This window comes from Alligator mississippiensis, chromosome 11 (genome assembly GCF_030867095.1).
Source record: "Alligator mississippiensis isolate rAllMis1 chromosome 11, rAllMis1, whole genome shotgun sequence".
Taxonomy (NCBI): domain Eukaryota; kingdom Metazoa; phylum Chordata; order Crocodylia; family Alligatoridae; genus Alligator; species Alligator mississippiensis.
In genome coordinates this window covers 13,290,453-13,311,077 of record NC_081834.1, presented here as the reverse complement: position 1 = coordinate 13,311,077, position 20,625 = coordinate 13,290,453, and the positions used below count along the sequence as shown (strand labels likewise).

Genomic DNA, 20,625 nt, shown 5'->3' with positions numbered 1-20,625 from the left:
CAACCCCTGCCTGCTCTCCCAGCCCCAGCAATGGCTGCCCTGCCTAGCCCAGCTGCCGGCACTTGGAAACCTCCCCCCTCCCCCCCGCCCCCCAACTCAGCAGGTCCTGCTGGGTGGTGGGGGGGCGATCCCTATTGCCCCCCACTGCCACACGCTGTGTGGGGGCCTCTACCATGAGCCCCTTGCCCTCTCCCCCCACCACACAGCTGCCCTGCTTGCACCAGCTCCAGCCCTTTAAGAAAAAAACAAACAAAAAAAGCCCCCGCTCACCAGTTCCTGCCTGGTGGGGGGCGATCCCTGCTGTTCCCCACTGGCCCATGCTGCATGGGGAGCTCTGCATGAGCCCCCAGAAATCCCTGCATCTCCAGCCCTCCCTCCCCATCCCCTATTTAACCAGCGCTGAGTCTGAGTCTAGCTCCCTGCTGCAGTGGGCGGAAACTGCCCGAATCGCTGAAGCTCTCCGTATCTTTTCCAAATCGATTCAGAGAGCTTTGAATCTATTTTGACCTTTTAATTGGTCCCCTGATTCAATTCAGATTCAGAGATTCAGCCACCAAATCGGGCCAAATCTCCTCCGAAGCAAATCAGCACTCAAAGCTTCGCACAGCCCTACTGTTAATGTATTTCAGGTTAGCCACCAGGCCCTCCATTTACAGTTGCTGTCACTTAGCTAGGCCCTACTGTTTATTTCACTTATCCTTTCTGAATCCCCCATCACTTTGTTCTGAGTCTCCACCAATTTGCTGGCATGTTTTGTGCCTTTACGTGATGACAAGGCAACCAAATGCAGCACAGTTCCAAGTGTGCTCTAACCACAGCCATACAGAAAGCAGCTTCCTGGGGTTGATTGTATTAGGAATTCAGGGCAAAATTATGACAGGTTTGTACTGTAGGCTGGCGGTTTGCATACAAGGAAGCTCATCTCTATAAACCCCATGTAAAGGCCTCTCACAATTGTGGTCTCTATTCTCAAGAGAAAGCAATTGCTGCACCTCTTCTTCATCCCCAGCTATTGCATTGCCCCAGAAGGGGTAGGAAGAGGCAAAGTTGCCTTCAAAGTTTAATTGCACCCATCCCATGCAATGCATAACCTAGGCAGCAGCACCTAGGACAAGGATGTACACATTGCAGCTCTTTTGAGATGCAAAGTACAACCTAAGGCAGTGATTCTCAACCAGCCAAAATGCCACAGCACTCTGGGGTGCCTTGAGATCTTTTCAAGAGTGCCATGGGTTGATACACAATGTAAGCACTAGTAGGTCTGTAGGCATGATTCACATGGTTAAAGTGCTGCCCTGGTGTGATCTTCCTGAGCTCTTTGAAACACAAGTATTGCTCCACTATTTTTTCTGTAGCCAAACAACAAGTGAAAACTACAGGCTGACATTTTCTGAGGGGTGCCTTGAGTCTATCCAGGGGCCCTTGAATCTAAAATGGTTGAGAACTACTGAACTAATGGCTGAATATTGGTAGAAGTACCCAGTGGGAGATTTTGCATGCAGAACTGGGTCAGGAAAATGTTCATGTCCCCATTAATGGGAATGCTGAAGATTTGCAATGGTGGCATTTGTCTCGCAAAGAAACCAGGTCAGCAAGCCACTGCCATATCCAGAATAGTAGCAATGTTGGAGGAGTCAGAAAGAAACTTGAAGGAGGATGGGTAATGACAAATGGCAACTGATATCTGCTGTTTAAGAGGCATTGCTTATGAGATACCACTCTCAGCTCATCTAGCTCATGGGGAGAAGACAGAATGAGCCCTGCCTGGAACAGGATGTGGAGACTCTCCAAAGATCTCTCATAAGGAACAATCCATCTCTTGTGACTAGGCCTATATAAGTTACTCCTTGTCAGTGGCTGGGTTATGAGGTCTGCCATCGGTGATGAATTATAATCCTGATAAGTCATTCCCAGCTAATGAGGATCCATTATCATTAGCTGCTAAGGAAGAGTAACAGTGCACCAGGAGAGAGTGGGGGTTTCACAACTTCCTAAGAGAGCATTTTGTGCTGACAGCCACCATGCTCCAGGAAACTGCAAATGTTTCAAGATGGATGCCTTGTGCTTTCTTCAGGACATAAGTGTTTAATTCGCTGGGGCGAATTCAGGGGAGAGTAAAAGGAGGAGGTGGAAGAGGAAGTAAGGGAAAGGAAAACTATGGTAAATATATCTGATAAGGCTGTGATTAAATTAAGGTCTCACTCTAATTGCATTGCATTGAAATAAACTTAGCCTAGTAAGTAATTGTAATTAAACTACAATTAAACATGTATTTATATCACCATTTCCTCCCCTGCACAGCTGTCTGTATCTACCTCCTGTTGCTGCTGTCTACCTGGCACTACCTCAGAATCTAGCACAAGGGACTCCACATTTTCTAAGTCTCCTTGAACGAGAGGAGGAAGGGACAGAAGTTGGGGAAACTGGTGTGGTTGGGTCGAAAATTAAACAACAGGCAGGAGAGTTGTCCACGTGCAGGCAGTTGGGACTCCTGGCTTCTATTCCCGGCGGTGCCACTGACTCTCTTTAAGGATGGCCCCTAAATCTTAAGGTCCCTTATTTCCCTCCCTTTGTAACATGGAGCTAATAACACTAGTTCCCTCACAGGTTTTCCCTAAACTACACCAGGATCCTCACTGGAAAACTTTATAGCTGGGCAGAGTACTGGGGAGACCCAAAGGGCACATCCATAACAGCGCACACATGCACTTGCTAGTGCCTCAAAGTCTTTTGAGGTGCTGCAAAACGCAACCCATGCATGTGATTTTGTTGTCCGCGCTCCATATTTGCAGCATGAAGCCAAATTTAGATACTGGGAAATCCTGGTATAAAAAAAAAGTGGACACAAAAAAAACCCATGTGCCACCCAAATCTGGAGCTTGGTCAGCCAGTGCCGTGCTCTGGCTGCCACCCAGGCTCCACGTGCCCGGGTCACCACGGCTGCAGCCCCAGGAGTAAGGCTGATGAGGCCAACTCAGATGCTGGCCCCAGCCTTCCCTACCTCATCCAGGGCAATTTGCCCCACACCACAGCACGCATTCAGGGGCATTCCCCAGGGACAAGTAGTAGCAGCACAACTATGTGCCACTGCTATTTGTCCCTGGGGAATGCACATGCATGCTTGCCTGGATGCACCCAGAGGCTCTCCTTGATTAAAGCTAATGGTAGCTTCCCATTAAAAATCTGAAGGCAGTGGAGGAAGGGAAAGAGGTTTAAAAAATGGGGAAAACAATGGCTAGGAATAGGGAGGATAGAAAACAGAACAGGAACGTGAATCTAGCACAAATGCTATCAACTATTAATGCAGTCAGGCAAACTTTCCTACCCTTGGGCCTCTTTCTGCAAAGCAGTGATGATGGAAAGCATGCCCTCTTATGCCTCTCCCTTATCAAAGCTCTAATTAAGGGATGGGAGAAATACCACTGTCACCCTCATCCGTTTACGTTCGACCACTGAAAGGACACCATTTATCTCTCTGACAGCTAGTCATTATAGCATCATATGAGTACCCCGCCTTCCACCAAAATTATTGAGCTCTTTCCCCTCTCCACAGGGAGGGGATCTGTGGAGCCTAACATCTTCAGTCCAGGGGATAGGGAATAAAAGGATGTGAGGTGGGGTCAGCCCTGTCTTGGAAGAGCAGAGGATGTGGTTCAAAGAGCCTTGGCAGAGTTGAGTGGGTTAGCCCAGGACTAGAATGGTAATGATAATGCCTAGGCAGAGAAATGTAGGGTCTAAGATTAAAATAACTGTATGAGCTGTGGGTCAGGAGCAGGGGCATTCACAAAGCTGGGTGCATGAATAAGTTGGGCTTGCAAGTAGAGAACTGGAACAGAACAAAAAAATTTGCAGCAAACTAAGGTTTCTAAGGAGACTTCTTGGGTTGTGGGGAATCTTGCACATGACCTTCCATTACTAAGCCAGCTTATCCACAAGTCTAGCAGGCTCACCATGATCTGATAGGACTTCAGTCTTAACTGTCTCCAACTGATCTCAGACAAGTCATGAGAGATTCAGGGCATGTGATTCTTTATAACTACAACTGTACAGTGCGTCAACTCTACACGGTACTTTAAAACATACTAAGCAATAAGAAAATTAACATGAAAGGGATCTTGGAGTCATTGTTGACTCCAGGATGGACATGAGCCGCCAATGTGAGGAAGCAGTCAGTAAGGCTAACTGCACCTTGTTGTGCATCTACAGATGCATCACTCACAGGTCCAGGGAGGTGATCCTTCCCTTCTATGTGGCGCTGGTCAGGCTGCAGCTGGAGTACTGCATCCAGTTCTGGGTGCCGCACTTCAGGAGGGATGTGGCTAGCATTGAAAGGGTCCAGAGGAGGGCCACTTGCATGGTCAAGGGGCAACAAGCCAGGTCCTATGAAGATAGACTAAAGGGCCTGAATCTATTCAGTCTCCACAAGAGAAGACTGAGTGGGGATCTGGTGGCCATCTATAAACTCACCGGGAGGAACAGCAGAAAATAGGTGAGGCTCTGTTCCCCCGGGCACCACCTGGGATAACAAGGAATAACGGCCACAAATTAATTGAAAGCAGGTTCAGGCTTGATATCAGGAGGCATGACTTTACAGTTAGGGCTGCCAGGTTCTGGAATGGGCTCCCAGGAGAGGTGGTGCTCTCCCTTACCTTGGGGGTCTTCAAGAGGAGGTTGGATAGATATCTGGCTAGGGTATTATGATCCCAGCACTCGTTCCTGCCCGGGGCAGGGGGTTGGACTTGATGATCTGTTCAAGGTCCCTTCCAACCCTAGAAACTATGAAACTATGAAACTCATAAGTACACAACTAAAGGCCTGAATAGTGCAATATAATACAAGCAACTATTTAGATACCAGGACTTATTTACGGTGTTATAACATAGTTATAACATCATTCAAAAAGGGTAAGTAGAGCACCAGGACTCATCAAACTCACCATATCTTATGTGCTACTAACAGTTCATAGTCTCTGCAAAGAATGAATAGTTACTTCCTTCCTAACACATTTTCTATTTTCCCCATGAATAACTTGCCTCAGAACGGACTTTATGCCAGGTTTTGTGAAAGGGAATAGAGCAGGAATCTTAACTTTGCTTGTGTGATATGACAGTCATCAGGCTGATCTTGTGGATTTGTCATGTCGGAAAATAGAGATCCCAAGTCTGCAGCTCTCAATTTCCATCCAAGCCTTTCTTTAACCTCCGTTCTACCTCCAGAAACAAGAGATAAGAGCGATGCCACTGGAGTGGCATTTATCAGAGGGAGATCTGCAAGTTCCTGTCCCTACAGGCTCTTGCTTCGGAATAACTGGTTATTTCATGCACATGGGGAGGTTTGGCATCACAGTTCTGACAGTCAGGACTCTCCATCTTCACCCTGCCCCAACTAAATTCTTACAATATCAATCTAGGAAAGCTGAAGTTCTTCTCATTGGCTCTCTGCAGAATACTCTGGCTTCTCTTTCAAAGCTGTGTGGATGGAGAGTTTTTAACTCAGGACCCATAGAAAGAAAAACCAGGTTAGGACACAAATTGCAGCCCCAGGGCCACCCACTGCTCAGTGAGACCTGAAGTGGAGCCCACGTCCACCTTTCAATTTGCTTTAGCTTGGACATAGAGGATAATGATTCTGACAGGTCAGAGCAAGAGCCTTTTCTTTCTTCCTAATGGCTCTGTGAATGCCTTGGGCTTTTTTTTTTTCCACTGTTAGTGAACTCAAGTCTGCAAGTAATTTGGTTCAGCTATTAGGCAGATACAGTAATATAAGCAATTATTAGCCCCATGTGCATTTTTTTTTATGTTGAAAATGTAAATACATTTATTTGCAAATCAGGAATAGCCTCCAACCTCCTTGGAAGGAAAATCTTGTTAGCTGCAAAGTTTAGGTGCCATAATCTACTGACTGGTCAGAGCGCAATGAACTGTTTTTACACCTGCCTGCAAAATTATACTGACTTCCTGAGAAAAGACAGTCAGCAAGACAAACGCTAGTCATTTACCGGCATAATTGCTGCGACTGTGGAGAGCATCACGGTAGTTGTGTACCGACACATGTCTGAAGACCATGGTCATTCATAAAAAATAAACAGTTCTCACATTAGTTTTTGCCGGCTTTTACATCAAGATGAAGCATTAGATGGAATGAAGAAAATGAGCAAGCTCCTTGCCGCTTTCTCTGTCTGCATGATTGTGCTGTATCTTCAAGTGGCATCATCCTTCAGTGAAAGTGTTTCAGTATCGTGATTGCCTTCATTTACCCACCCATCTCCCTTCAGTGGCTCACTAGTCTGCTGTAGTATAGCAGTTGTCATGCTCTTAGACAGGGGTGGGCAATTATTTCGGGCAGAGGGCTGCTTACTGAATTTTGGCAAGCCATCGAGGGCTGCATGACAGGCAGCCAGGGGTAGATAAATATACATTTTCTAAAATTTTAAGGGTGGCTGTGGGCTGAATAGAATGGCCTGGTGGGCCGTGTTTTGCCCACCCCTGCGTCTTTGAGCTGACTCCCATTCCAGTGAAATCAACAGGGTTTTGCCATTGACTTCATTGATTTCATAGATTAAATAGACGTTAGGGCTGGAAGGAACCTTGGGAGATCATTGAGTCCAGCCCCCTGCCCCAGAGGCAGGAAGTCAGCTGGGGTCAAAGGATCCCAGCAAGATAAATGTCCAAATGTCTCTTGAAGGAGTCCAGAGTAGGTGCTTGCACCACCTCTGGCAGCAGTCTGTTCCAGGCCTTGGGGGCTCAGACAGTAAAGAAGTTCTTCCTTATGTCCAGCCTGAAATGGTCTTGGAGGAGTTTGTGACCACTTGACCTTGTCATCCTTAACTGGGAGAAGGGACAGAGAGCCACATACTCTGCAGAGGATGAGCATCAGATATTCTCAGAGAACCCCAAGAATGGAAGGCAACTGGGAAGAGGTGAGAGGAAAGGAGCACAAAGTCTATGAGGATGGAGGCAGAGGGCTATGAGACATTATCCCTCATTCAGAATGCAGATGAGTTTGCAAGCAGGAAGCAAAATGGAAAAAAAGGTGCCTGATGCATCACATGTCATCTCTGCTGTCACTCACACACTTTAATTACCCTTAAATCAAGAGCAATAGCTTTCCCGGCCCCGAGATACGTGCTGTCTGTCTCCTTATACACATAATAAGGTCTGCAGGGATTTCAGAGACTTTAGCCTTGCGTGTCTCACCGCTCTGATCCTTGGGATTCTTTTAGCATAAAATCAGCTGAAAATCATTGAAAGGCACAACCTTATTTTCATAAATCCCCATTCTGCTTGCCAAGCCTCTTCCGAGTCAATGAATGCCCGAGATTGTGATTTGGATTCCCCCTCACGGAGTTTATTTGTGTATTGCAGTTGCTGTATAAGATGCTACTTGTTATGCTGTTTGTACTCCAGTTGTATATATAGCTACAGCAGCAAAAGAAGAAAACTTGCCAAATTTGTAATTTACATGTTATTTCCAGGAATGAGAGAATTGGTAAGTGAAAATATAAACAGCAGCCCCCTATCTCGGCCCAAGTTTCTAAACTAAATGAGCTCTTCCTCAAGGTCTGGAAAAGTTTAGCTGAGCTTCCTCTCTACTCTCCCATCTCCACCTCCATGTCTCAAACTCAGTGGGCACATCTACATGTGCAATTAATTCAAAGAAATAAACTTTGGTGCATATCAAACTGGAGTTTATTGCTCCTGGGTGTGCTGTTTGAACATGAGCCCGGGACCATAGCAAGTTGAGCCGGGTCAAAACAGCACCAGCTGGAAGGAGGCCCAGGGGATCAGCCTGCCAGCCCAGGGCTGCTCTGACCCAGCTAAATATGCTGCAGAGGGACTGGCTGGGGAAGAAGGTGCTCCAGCGCGGGGCTAGCTGGCAGGCAGTCCCCACACTGAAGCATCCTCATGCCCCAGCCAGCCTCATCAGCATCTACACGTGTGTTGCTGCACAAGAAAAAACTCCGCGGCAGGACAGGACTTGTATTTACAGTACTAACCTGCTGTGGAGTTCATTTGTTTCCTGTGGCTTAATAGGGCTGCACATGCAGACCCCAAGACATTTAATGCCGAGCTAATTGGGCAACTCTGCAATAAACGTCTTCTGTAAGCATGCCCAGTGATCAACCTTTGCAGCTCGTCCCTCATGGTAAATCATCTGTTGCATAGCATGATGCATCATACCATCATAATGAAGCATTCACATGTGGGGATGAAGTGTCTTATTGATATGAGACCTTCCCACATATACGTCACAGTGCAATGATGCACAATTCTGAAACATTTTGAGGAGGTGGGGGGAGAGGCAATAAAATAGTCTGGCAAGTCCCAGGCCCACGTGTTGAAATATAGGTGTCCAGGCAACATTCAGGATTGGTAGTAATCAAATATCGGAAATATGAATTTGCTAGGTCTTCCATGAATTTGGGTTTTGCAGAATAGAGAAACTAAATTGGGATGGTTTAGAGTATGCAGAAGATAAGACAAGCAATTTTACTTTTATCCATCAAGAATAAGTAATGCAGTTGGCATTATATCAGATGCAAAATAAAGGTAGCCTAGCCCCCAAAGAGCTTGTGTCCATTAGGCAGAAATCAAAAAGTCAAAGCTCTGCCCAACATGAACAGCCCATTGAACTTGTGGGCTTTCTGACACTCCCACTACCTCTGAGGCAAGGGAGCTGGTTCTTTAAGTTCAAGTAATGGAGCCTTAGAAATAGATTTTTAAAGGTTTTTAAGGCACCTCATTCCAATTGATTTCAATGGCTTCTCCGTCTGGAGTTCCCCCGGTCTTACCATAGGTATATTTTGGCGCCTGGCGACAATGGCTTAAGGTTGAAATTCAGCATAAGGGAAAGTCTCAAATCAAGTGGTTGGTTAGTCCTTGCAATAAGTGAGGAGACAATGTGCATGCATTGGGGTGAACCAAGAGGAGGACAAACGCTTTAGCTATTGGAACAGAGAGAAAAGGTTGGAGTTTAGAAACACTGAGCAGGCAGTCAAACCTCATCAAAGAGATTATGTGCTGCTGAAAGGGAAGGACCTCCAAAGTCCTGGAATAAGAGAGTTATTAGGAGATAGTGAACTGTGTGGATCACAGAGAAAAAAGAATTCGTGGAATCAAAGTCCTAAAAAGTGACATGGAATCAGAATAAGGGGAAAGACTTTGGGCAAGCAGTAGAATAAGGTTCAGGAAGGAGGTCTTCATTAACTGGAAAGGAGAAGATGGGAGAAAGAGAAAGGTTTTAATACACGGTGGCACTTATCTGAGTATGCTCACTGTAATGCAATTCCATCATCTCATATAGCATCAGCAGTCTGGGAGTCCTACCACACAGGGGTATTTATAAATCTTTCTGTATTAAAGAACTGGGTTCACTCTCAGTTAGACCATGATGAGGAAGCCATTTTGATGCCATCAGCCCATTCCTATCAAATGTCTGTTACAAATCCAGCAAATACTTAGCTCTCAATTGCCAACCCCTCCCCAAGGGTGCTTATGGAAAGGATAGTAGAAAATAATTATTCCCCTTTATTCAGCACTAGTGAGTCCACATCTGGAGTACTATGTCCAGTTTTGGGCCTCCCACTACAGAAAAGATGTGGACAAATTGGACAGAGTCCAGCCGAGGGCAACAAAAATGGTTAGGGGGGCTGGGACTTATAAGAAGTGGCTGAGGAAACTGAGCTTGTTTGGTTTAAAGAAGAGAAGACTGAGAGGGGATTTTATAGTAGCCTTCAACTCCCTGACAGGTTGTTCCAAAGAGGATGGTGATGGACTGTTCCCAGGGGTGGCAGATAATAGAACAAGGAGCAAAGGTCTCAAGTTGCAGCAAGGGCAGTTTAGGTTAGATATTAGGAAAAGAGTTCTCACCAGGAGGGTAGTAAAACCCTGGAACAGGTTACCCAGAGAGGTGGTGCAATCTCCATCCTTGGAGGTTTTTCAGACCTAGCTAGACAAAGCCATGTCTGGGATGATGTAGCTGGGGATGGTCCTGCTCTGAGCAAGGAGTTGGACTAGATGACCTTCTGAGGTCCCTTCCAACCATCATTTTCTATGATTTTCTATGAGTCTATAAAAGTATTGTAATGCCAGACTGAGATACTGTACAATGATCATGGGCCTAAGATTGGAATAAGAGGTATATTAGGGCAAGGATAGTAGTGCTCTAATGGAGCTAAATGGAGGAAGCTTGCATGGTCTCTGTGAACATTTGAAACTAAATCCAGTTTGTGCTTCTATTTATTTTACTTTCCACTGAGCACACTACATAGCTGTACAGCATGCTATGATAATATAGAAATCATGAAGGTCTACACATAAACTCCAGATACATGACCGTAGTGGCACACTCCCTACAGTATAGTACACTGCTACCATGACGTAGTGGCAAAATCTAACCATGTACCACGCACACAGCACAGTAACCACCTGTACTGTGCCATACTTCAGTACTTCCAGAAGGACTTCCAAAAGGAAGTACTAAAGCATGGTGCCAAGCAATATCGCCATACAGCAATGTATAAATGTACCCTCTGAGCCTTAAATTAACTCTCAGATTAAAACAAAAACTCCCATAAACAGTATTCCTGCATTCTGTTCAACTATGGACCTTCTGGTTTTCTCCATGATAAAGATACCACCACCTCCTCCAAGCCAGGACTCCTGCCTACACAGGATAGGGAAAGTGGGTGCATGAGGGTGTATCATCAACATGTTCAAACTGAAGTGCACTGCAGGTATATAACTCCTGTCCCTGTTTGACCTGTCAGAAATGTTGAGCACCCAAAACTGAAATCAGTCAGGCTGTAAATAGATATCTTATCTTGCATGGGGCAGACAGGAAAAGTGTTAACATATTTTATCCCACATATACTTGAGAAGGACTTCAAATGGGACAGTGGTCTTGTATGCCTGCAGGATCCCAGGACAAAAGATTGTCTCCCAGGACAAATGAGAAGTCTTTTTGCAGCCTCACAGCCCTAAGTTTGCAAACCAGGTCATTGATATGTGGATGTCTGAGCAAGGATTTTGGTGTCAAACATCACATTCAAACCCCCTTTGAATATTTTGGTTCTTTCTCTTATTACTACACATGTATATGTAGTAAGCCCTGTTTATCTGTTCTCTGTCTGCTGTGTGAGTCTCAGAAACCTCCTGTTCTCCAGCTATGATTCATTTCTGAATAATTTCATGAAAGGCAAACAGCAGGTTTTCAGTTTCACACACTTGTCAAATATCACTGGGCACTTCATCATCTGGAGGTGATTTTTTCCCCCACTTGTTTCAGTCCCCCCACCCCTTCTACCCATCACATGCAAAACAATCGCCCCTGCATGCCAACCCCTTGGTGCTTGCAAATCATTTTAAGTGGAGGAAGAGCCAAGCCCTGGCTTGTGCTCCATGCATTTTGTTTAAGTTGCTCGTGCTGTTCCAACATCTGTCATATCCTCCACAGCAGTGCAATCAAACTGTCAGGGCTGAGTGAAGTTTTGCTGATCCAATCTGCTCCTTCTGCGATTCCTGTCAAAAGCATCAGGATGTAGTGGATACAGTTGTATGCTCTTTAAACAACAGATCTTTATTTTTGCACATTAGGGGAGCTGTTATTGTTTGTTTCTTTTAAACTAGGGAGGAGCTCTCTCTACTTGCAAAGCATGCTCAATTGTGGTTGCTATCATAAGCCGTGCAGCTCTTCCCAGATCTCCGAAGGCGTCTCGGTTTAAATCTGAGCTTCCCGTGTGAGGTCAAAACACATAAATAGCTTTCAGTCCTGCTAGTGTCTGTAATTCCACAATGCATCTTAGAAACACCCATGAGGAAGTTATTTCTTGGATCTCACATTATTACTAATGAGGCAATTAAGGCAAGGGAGCGAGGGGGACGGAGTCTTGTTTTAATAAGCTCCCCTTTGGATACTGCACTGCAAGTTGCCAAATGAATGCTCGTCACTGTTAACGATACCAAGAGGATCACTATTGATACTAATATCGCTAATCACCTTGACTAAAAGAGGTGATCTGCAGTTACCATTCACAGGGAAAGTATCTTTGATGTCACTTTAAAACTTAATAACTGCAAGAATTAAGAAAGTAACGATTCCATTTATGCTGTCTTAATACAGGGCATGTATTTTTAATCAGCTCACCACTGCTACACCTTCTCTCTCCTTTTCACTGAAGCCTTAAACTCTTGCTGGGTAATGAAATCTTATGATTTCTTCATTTAATAAAAGGAACCTGAACCTAAGGTGAATCACATGTCTGTGCCCCACTTCAGTACCATCCCTGTAGCCTGCAGCTGCCCCATCATGGCAGAAAGACTTCTAATTACAGCAAAGCGCCAATGGAAAATAGACCCGAGGATGCTACTGTGCCCCTTTCCTCTGATAGCTCTATTGGCTGGTGACTCCTGCGGAGAGAGAAAAGCAGACTCAGAATGGCTTTGATTCATTAAGGGGGGCGGGGGGAATATAACAGAATAGGATCCCTAATGGGTGACAGGGCATTTGCTTCTTCAATAATCTCCATCTCCAGGCCCCACTGGGGAGATAACATGCCCAGCTTTCTATGATCTAATTTTACCACTCTCCAAAGCATCCCTGCTGAGCACTAGGGATAACTTCCTCCTGGGAAAAAGGAAAAACCTTCAAGCCCATTTAGAGGGGAACCATAGGCTGTGTATGGAGCTCTAGGAAAGCAGAAGGGCTTACTTCAAATCTCCAGTATGTGTGTTCGATTGAAAATAAATAAATAAATAAAACAAAAGGGGTTTTAACAGATGTTCTCTTTTTCTCTGCCCTGGGAGCCTGAGCTTCCCAGGTGGCAAGCGACTAGCATCACTAAGATCCAAGCACTGGGGAAAATGCAGCTTCTGGCTGATTGTGGTCAGCATGTTTTTACTGTCACTGTTTGTTGCAAGAGAAACATCAAAACCTGAATCCAGGTCTTGGAAGCAGGCAGCCTTTTGCTTCACATTTAAAATGGCTAACATCTCAAAACAGCCTGCAGATGCTAACCTCAGCTCTGAATCCCAAAGAAACTAGACTGAGGTTGGGTTTCTTGAATGGTCACTGGGACATTGCTCTAGCCTTCACATACAATGACACTAGAAATATATTTTGATTCATCAAGCCCCACCACATGCATTATATATGGAGCTAACAAAGGTCCCAAGTGCTGTTTTCCCATTTGCTTTCCTTTGGCTTATGATGTGCTTGCTGTGTAAGCCATCTTTTGGCTATTAAAGTTCATAAAGCACCTCAATGGGAGAACTACCACAGACACCTCTACAAAGAGCTGAAACCCAAGCAAGGGACAGTCATGATGGGAGAAGTATGTTTCTGAGCAGCTGTTTCAAGCAACTTGAATACGTGCCATAAAACAATGGGGACCTCTCAAAAGAAAACTTGGGTGGTCCATGAAACATGAAGGTAGTTGACTACTTATACCTGGGAATGCTGCAGCAGCTTCTGCTTTCATACCTCCTCATGCTGTGTTAACATCTGGAACTCGCTCCCCTGGATGATGACATTGGTTTTAAAACTTGTTTGTGGTGTATAATGGGATCCAATTGTAAGGGCTTTGGCAGATGTTTAGGGTATTAAGTGTCAACTAACTTAAATTATTTTCTAAGAATTTGCCTCCTAGGGGATCTTTACTAGGCCTGCGCGAAGCTGCTAGTATTTGCTTCAGATTCGGCCGATTCAGGGGACAGTGACTAGATTTGGAGAATCCGAGAAAAGCCCTGCACTCACCGCTTCTGCCAGCAGGGGGTGATTCCCCATTGCCCCACATTGTCCCATGCCACTTGGGGGGCTTTGCATGAGCCCCCGAAACCCCAAGGCTGCTGCAGAAGCTGTGAGTCCTGGGGCTTTTCTCTGTTTTTTTTATTTCTTAAAGGGCCTGAGCTGGCCCAGGCGGAGCAGCTGTGGAGGGGCTGGGGAGCAAGGTGGGGGGTTGGGGGCTCGTGCAGAGCCCCCCATGCAGTGTGGGGCAGTCAGGGGCAGCAGGGATCACCCCCCCCCCTCCACCCAGCTGCACCCAGTGAGCACCAGGGTTTTTTTTAAAAATGCCAGGAGCTGGGGTGGACAGCCATGGGGGGGCTGGGGGACCAGGGCGTTGGAGGGTTGGCAGGGGTCCCCCCATGGTTCCCTCTCCCCTCCCCCACCCTCTACTTATCAGCTGGGAGTCTGGATGCAGCTCCCTGCTGCAGCCACCGGGGACTACCTGAATCATCAAAGCTCTCCAAATCTTTTCCAAAGATTCAGAGAGCCTTGAATCAATTCAGAACTTTAAATTGGTCCCCTGATTCAATTTGGATTCAGCGATTCGGCCATCGAATCAAGCCGAATCTCCTCTGAATTGAATTACCACCCAAAGCTTTGCACCGCCCTAATCTTTACTGCTTGTACATCTCTCAGTGAAAGTACTATTACGCTGCAACTCTAAGCATATAACAAAAAAATTGCAGACAAGAAAGGGACTTGTACCAAAAGCTAAGCCTGAGCCTAGTACAGCACTGGTGAAAAAGTAATCAGGACAGGAGAAAAATAGTTCCTTTGTGGGGGAAAATATCCTCAGAAGAGGAGGAATATAGCTCAACATTAGTTAAAACCCTAGGTTCTCTGCTGGTATTTGAAGCTGAACTTCTAGCTGTGCCTAAACCTTGTGGTTTAATGGAAAAGACATTGGAGAAAAGAAATGGAAAATAGGAGCCTTTGGTTGGGGGGGGGGGGGCGGGGGCTGGGAATGAGAACATCCATTTAAAAAAAAAAGATTGGGAAAAGAAGGAAATCAGATCTGAGTTGGCCAATTAGCCCAAAACATCCCCAATGGCAAGATGAGATCTTTTTGCAGGAATGCCTTGAGGAGAAGCCAATTCAATTAGTTTCCGCAGCATAACTGTCAAGACCCAAAAACTAGGTGGAATAATGAACTGATTAAAACCTGTAATTGCAATTCAATGGAGGAAACCATTAATCACGGAGATGGCAATGTTCCCTGGTTTCCAGATTGTGCTGAGGTGAGTTGCCAACAAAGGGACTGTGGAATAGAGGACTAGTGCGAAGTCAAGGAGGAGCAGCCAGCTTAGACAAGAAAGAGTATCCACAGCTGGGACAGAGCAAGGGAAGAAAGCTTTTCAGACAATAACAGCACAATGCAAAATGAATAGGAATGTTTGTCCACCTTATTCTTTATTGCTTCAGTTTTCAGTGGCTGACAATGTACCTCTCCATGGAGTACGTTTAGCATTAAAGATGTATTGGATCCTACCCAAACCAAACTCAAATTATTTTTTTCATCGTTAATCCCTTTAGTACACATTTTTCTTTTCTTTTTTTTTTTCTTTCCCTTTTTCCCTTTTCTCATGGCGAACTTGTCCTCCACAAGCTCTTCTGGTCTTTTTTGGCTGTGATGTTCTGAGATGTAAGCAGCCAGACATACATAGAGTCCACCAGTGCTGCAGGTGCTTCCACTCTGCTGAAGTGGGCAGCAGACTCCTCAGCGTTTGTTGGGCTAAGTACAGATATTCAAAAAGCCTGAGCCTGAATTGATTCAATCTTTTCAGGTTAGTCTAACCTGCATAGACTGAACCAGCAAGCAAGTGAATAGACATTCACTTTTGATTCTGGAAATTCTGCCACATCCCTGCAGTGGCTCAGGCTAGAAGCTGGGGGCACTAGAGTGAGCCCTTCCTTCCTTTCTGCAGTGGCCGGATGGCCAGAGGAAAGCTGAGTTGGCTGGGGTAGCATGGCCAGGCACTGGCATGCTGAATATAATTGGGGAGGGGTTTAAAACCCCACTCTGGCCTGTGGGGGCCCCAACCTGGGTGTGCCTGGAGGGGGAGGAGGGAAGCAGTCCTTGCCAGGTTTTGGTGGGGGGGAGTGGAAGTTTTTGGCCAGCCCCCAGCCGGCTCTGCAGGGTTGAGCAGTGAGAGCAGGAGCATAACCAGACCCTGGCCCCAAGGCCTGAGGAGAAGAGGGGGAGGGAGGGGGGAATCACAGAGACGCAGGGCTGGCAGGAACCTTCAGAGGTCCTGTAGTGTCTAATCCAGCTACGGCCAGAGTCCTGGCCAGACCCTCCCATATAAGGTTTGCTCACAGCACCCACAACAGAGAACACCCGCCATGGGGGCTACGTACTGCTGGGGGGAAAAGTCACCAAGGGCTTCCTGTGGCTGGCTTCCCCTTGTCTGCCCCCCCCCACCCCCCCACCGCACAGCAGGGCTTAGTACTGCACTCCTTGAACCCCAACATAGTGTCGTGCAAACGCCACCCCAGCCCCATGGTGTGGGAGGAGGAGGAGGGAGAGAGCCCTGCCTGATGCAGCAGCTCCAGGACAGCCTGGCCCAGCCTGGGCGCAGGGAGCCTGGAGCAAACTGGGCACACAGCTCCAGGATCTGGTGGCCATCTATAAACTCACCAGGGGGGACCAGCAGAAAATAGGTGAGGCTCTGTTCCCCTGGGCACCACCTGGGATAACAAGGAATAACGGCCATAAATTGATTGATAGTAGGTTCAGGTGTGATATCAGGAGGCATTACTTTATGGTTAGGGCTGCCAGGCTCTGGAATGGGTGCCCAGGGGAGGTGGTGCTCTCCCCTACCTTGGGGGTCTTCAAGAGGAGGTTGGATAGATATCTGGCTAGGGTATTATGATCCTAGCACTCATTCCTGCCCAGGGCAGGGGGTCGGACTTGAAGGTCCCTTCTGACACTAGAAACTATGAAACTATGAAACTCCTGAAGCCCCAACCTGAGCTGCAGCTGGCTGGGAAGGGCCCTGCCCCCATGGCCTGGACTGGCCTGGCCCTGTTCCATCCCTCCATCCATCCATGTTGCTCAGGCCTGGGGCTGTGAGGCTAAGCCAGGCCAGCTCACAGGTGCTGTTGAAGATGCGTGTGGAGGGGCTGGGCCAGGCCACAGTGGCAGGGCCCTTCCCAGCCAGCCATGGCTTGGGCTGGGGCTGCAGGAGCTGTGAAATTGTCCTGGGCTGGCCTGAACCACAGCCCCAGCCCCAGCCCCAAATGAGGCTGCAGATAGTGGGGCCAGCTGGGCAAGCCAGGCCACAGGGGCAGGGCCTTTCCCAGCCAGTTGTGGCTCAGGCTGGGGCCATGTGAGCTACGCACTTGGTTTGTTCCTGGCTCCCTGTACCCAGGCTGTGCTCAGCTGTGGTGGGCAAGGCTTGCCCCTCCAGCTGCCCCACTCTGGGGCCAGGCAGGGGTTTGCACAGCACTGTCTTGGGGCTCAGGGTTGGAGGGGTGCAGCGCTGGGCCCTGCTGTGGGACAGGGGGGAAAAACCAGCTGCAGGAAGCTCTTGATGGCTTCTTTCCAGGGGTGCTTGGGGACTGTAAGTTGAATAAAACTAGGAAGGATTATGGGACAGAAGCTCTGTAAACCAGTTTGACCTAAATCAGTTAATTCTGATGCTACATTCAACCAGGTTTATCTTAAACCAGTTTTGACCATTTTGAAAGCAGCTGATGTGCACTGAATTTCTGTTCTATTACAGGTTTAAACTGGTTTCTGATCACTTAAACTGGTTTATATGTAACTTCTGTCCCTAGCCATGATGCTTACTATAATGAGGCAAGTCAAACCCTAGTGGGACCTAGCAAGAGGGAGCTTCAACAGGAAAGATTTCTTTCAGATAAGTAGGTGTTTATAACTAAAATGTATCCACGTCTTTGGAGATAGTTCCACAGTGCACGCAGACGCTCATATTGTAGACTTCTTTCTCCTTCTTTTTCCCCAGTTCTCTCCCTTCCTGTCTGAAGTCTATGAGGCCCAGACTATCTGCCACTATCTCTGCTGCCTGATTCAAATGTCCTGGCACTCCATGTTCTCCACCAACTATCTCTGGAACAGCAGACTTCTTACGATGTGAGATCTCTGGTACACTGAAAATTTGTGGGTGCACTGTGGACTGTAAAGTAAACCAGGAAGGAAGGGTGATATTTGGCTTGCTATGCCTCAGCAGTTTTCCCTCACATGGTGGGGCTTCTAGAGACACTGAGATTCACTGAATCACACTAAATGGGGGAACAGTGTTCATAGCTTTGTGAGAAAGATAAAAACCATAGTTGCTGATGGTCTGTAGGACCATTCACCCCTGGTGAAGTACCATTATAGTGTTTTTTGTTTTCTTTTTCTTTTGGTTCTTTTAATAGAAAACTATGATGTGAGTAGAGAAAAAAGGGACATTTAGTTTGCTATCACCTATGTTCAAATGTATTGTATCCTTCAAAAAGCACAATTCTAATAGATGCCCCCATCCCGTAACCCTCCACTGAAGATGGAAGAGCTATAGATGAACTTTGCAGGTAGCTTTTTTGGCCCCCTCTCATCTTCCCCCGGTGAAGTATTATTACAGACAAGGTGTAGCTGGTGCTTTTTGAAGAACCAATATGCTTTTGAACTCATTTGAGACGTATTGAGCAGCGATGCCAAGTCTCTCACTTAAAGACAGAATGAGCGCGGCACTGAATTAATGTGGCGCTCTAATGGGCTTGTTTGTTTTTCCTTCTGGAGCTCAGGCTTCAATTTTTAAATGTTGTTCTTCATTTAAGTGTATGTATGAATGGAGTTATTTATTTATTTTTTAATGCTAAAAATAAGGGGGAGGGGATGTTTTCCAGCCAAGAAAGCCCCCATATCTATCAGAAAAAAAATCACACCAAATTTAAAGAGCACAAGCTCTTGATGCAGGAATGAAAACTGTGATTGTTGGGAAACAGCAAAACCTGCTCAGCTCAGGAAACAGTCCAGAAGATAAGAGCATGTTACAGCACTGAAGTCAGGGACAGGATACTATGTCATGGGTATCAAGGAGGCTTTGTATTACAGGACATTGCAAAAAAGAGGATCCTGTGAGTTAGGTTTTGTTAGGTTTGTGGATGTCATTAGTGGTTCTTGGAGAATGGAGAGAAACACCAAGCCTCATTTCTGGACAAAACAGTGAGTAGCATAGGGTTAGACTAGAAAGGTAAACTCACTCATCTCAAGCCTAGAAACACCCATCCAAGTCCTTCCATGGAGTAGACCATCCTTTGTCTCTAGTCAGCCTTAGAGGTAAACAGGTTTGGTTTCGTAAAGAACCTACATGGTTTTTTAATTTATCTGAGATGTATCGAGCAGCAATGCTGAGTCTCTCGCCTTCAGATGGAATGAGTGCAACACTGAATGAATGAGATGCTCTAATGGGTTTGTTTTCCCCACTTGGGTTCTTAGACCTCTTACTCACATTAACTGAAGCATTCATTTCACACAGAAAAAGCCTCAATGCAACTCCCCTGAATGCCCTCCCTGATTTCTTGCACGCAGTATGTGTAATGAGTATGGCGCAGGGGGATGGAAATAGGTGCAGAAACCAAGCTCTTTCTCTAATTGCAAGGTCACTATGTCAAATAGATCTTCAAAATGACTTATATCTCTGGATTTCAGAGACCTTTCATAATTCCTGGAATATGCCTGGAGTCCTTATTTCTGGGTCCTAGAGAACCAAACATTTTGGGAAAGAGTCAATTCTAAGAACTTTCTGGAGCCTTTGAGCTTTGCCATTGCTTTCTCTGTGGCCTCATTAGTCTGCTTAAGATCCCTGCCAATTCTTTGGCTAGGGACAGACATTCAAAAAGCCTGAGCCTGAATTGATTCAATCTTTGCAGGTTAGTTTAACCTGCCTAGGTTGAACCGGTTTGCAACCATACAGACATTCCCTCTGGACTGAAGAAATGCAGGCAAATGCCTGCAGTGGCTCAGGCTACAAGCTGGGGGGTGCTAGAGCAGCCCTCTCTTCCCTTCTACAATGCTGAGCTAAGGGAGGCTGTGGCCAGGCCACAGCAGGACGCTCTGATTAAGGAGGGGTGTAAACCCCCACCCTGGCCTGAACTGTTCCAGGCTTCTCCCCGCTCACTGCTCAAGGGGTGGAAGTGTTGCCAAACCCCAGTCCCCAGCTAGTACTCTGAGGCAAAGGGGGAGTGTGCAGTGCATGTATCTGTTGATGATAATGAACTTTTAAATCTCCCTCTCCCTCCTTCTTTATGCTGTTTGCAAACCTGACAGGGCTGAAAACCATCAGGAGGCTGATAAAACCAGGAGGGAGGTGATAACTGTTTATCAGTCCATCAACAAAACAAAACCTCTCTCATTAGTTCAAGCTCTTCTTAAACAGCTTTTTCCAAGGAAGGAATAGAGGGACATTAGCAGCTGACCTGTTGATTAGCTCCAAAAAGCCCTAAGCAGACACTGTTCTGTCTGCCTATCCCAGTGAAATTTGAGACACACACATACTGACACCTCTTAGCATTAGCTAGCATACCACATGCCTAGGGTCTATAGGACTGGGGTCCGTGCTGTGGGAGATGGGAGGGAGAGAAGGACGGAGGGGGGAATCCCTGCTTGAGCAGCAAGCAGCGAGGGAAGCCAGGCAGACCCTGCTGTGCCTGCAGCCTCCCTCCGAGCTCTGGATAGGGAGGAGAGAGGCTGGGCCAGGGAGTACAGCTTAGTCCAGCTTAGTTTAGCCCAGCCCAGCCCAGCCCAACCCAGCCCAGGGCTGCAAAGTATCTGGGATGCTGAGGGACTCTGGTTTAACTTAAACCAGGAAGGAGTCTGGGATGGACATTGCATAAACA

General features: G+C 46.6%; 1 protein-coding gene across 1 annotated transcript in view; it reads right to left on the bottom strand.

Moving 5' to 3' along the window:
- AGBL1 (AGBL carboxypeptidase 1) overlaps window positions 1-20,625 on the bottom strand; it is a 393,910-nt gene that overhangs the window by 27,377 nt on the left and 345,908 nt on the right. The gene's annotated exons all lie outside the window — the stretch shown is intronic.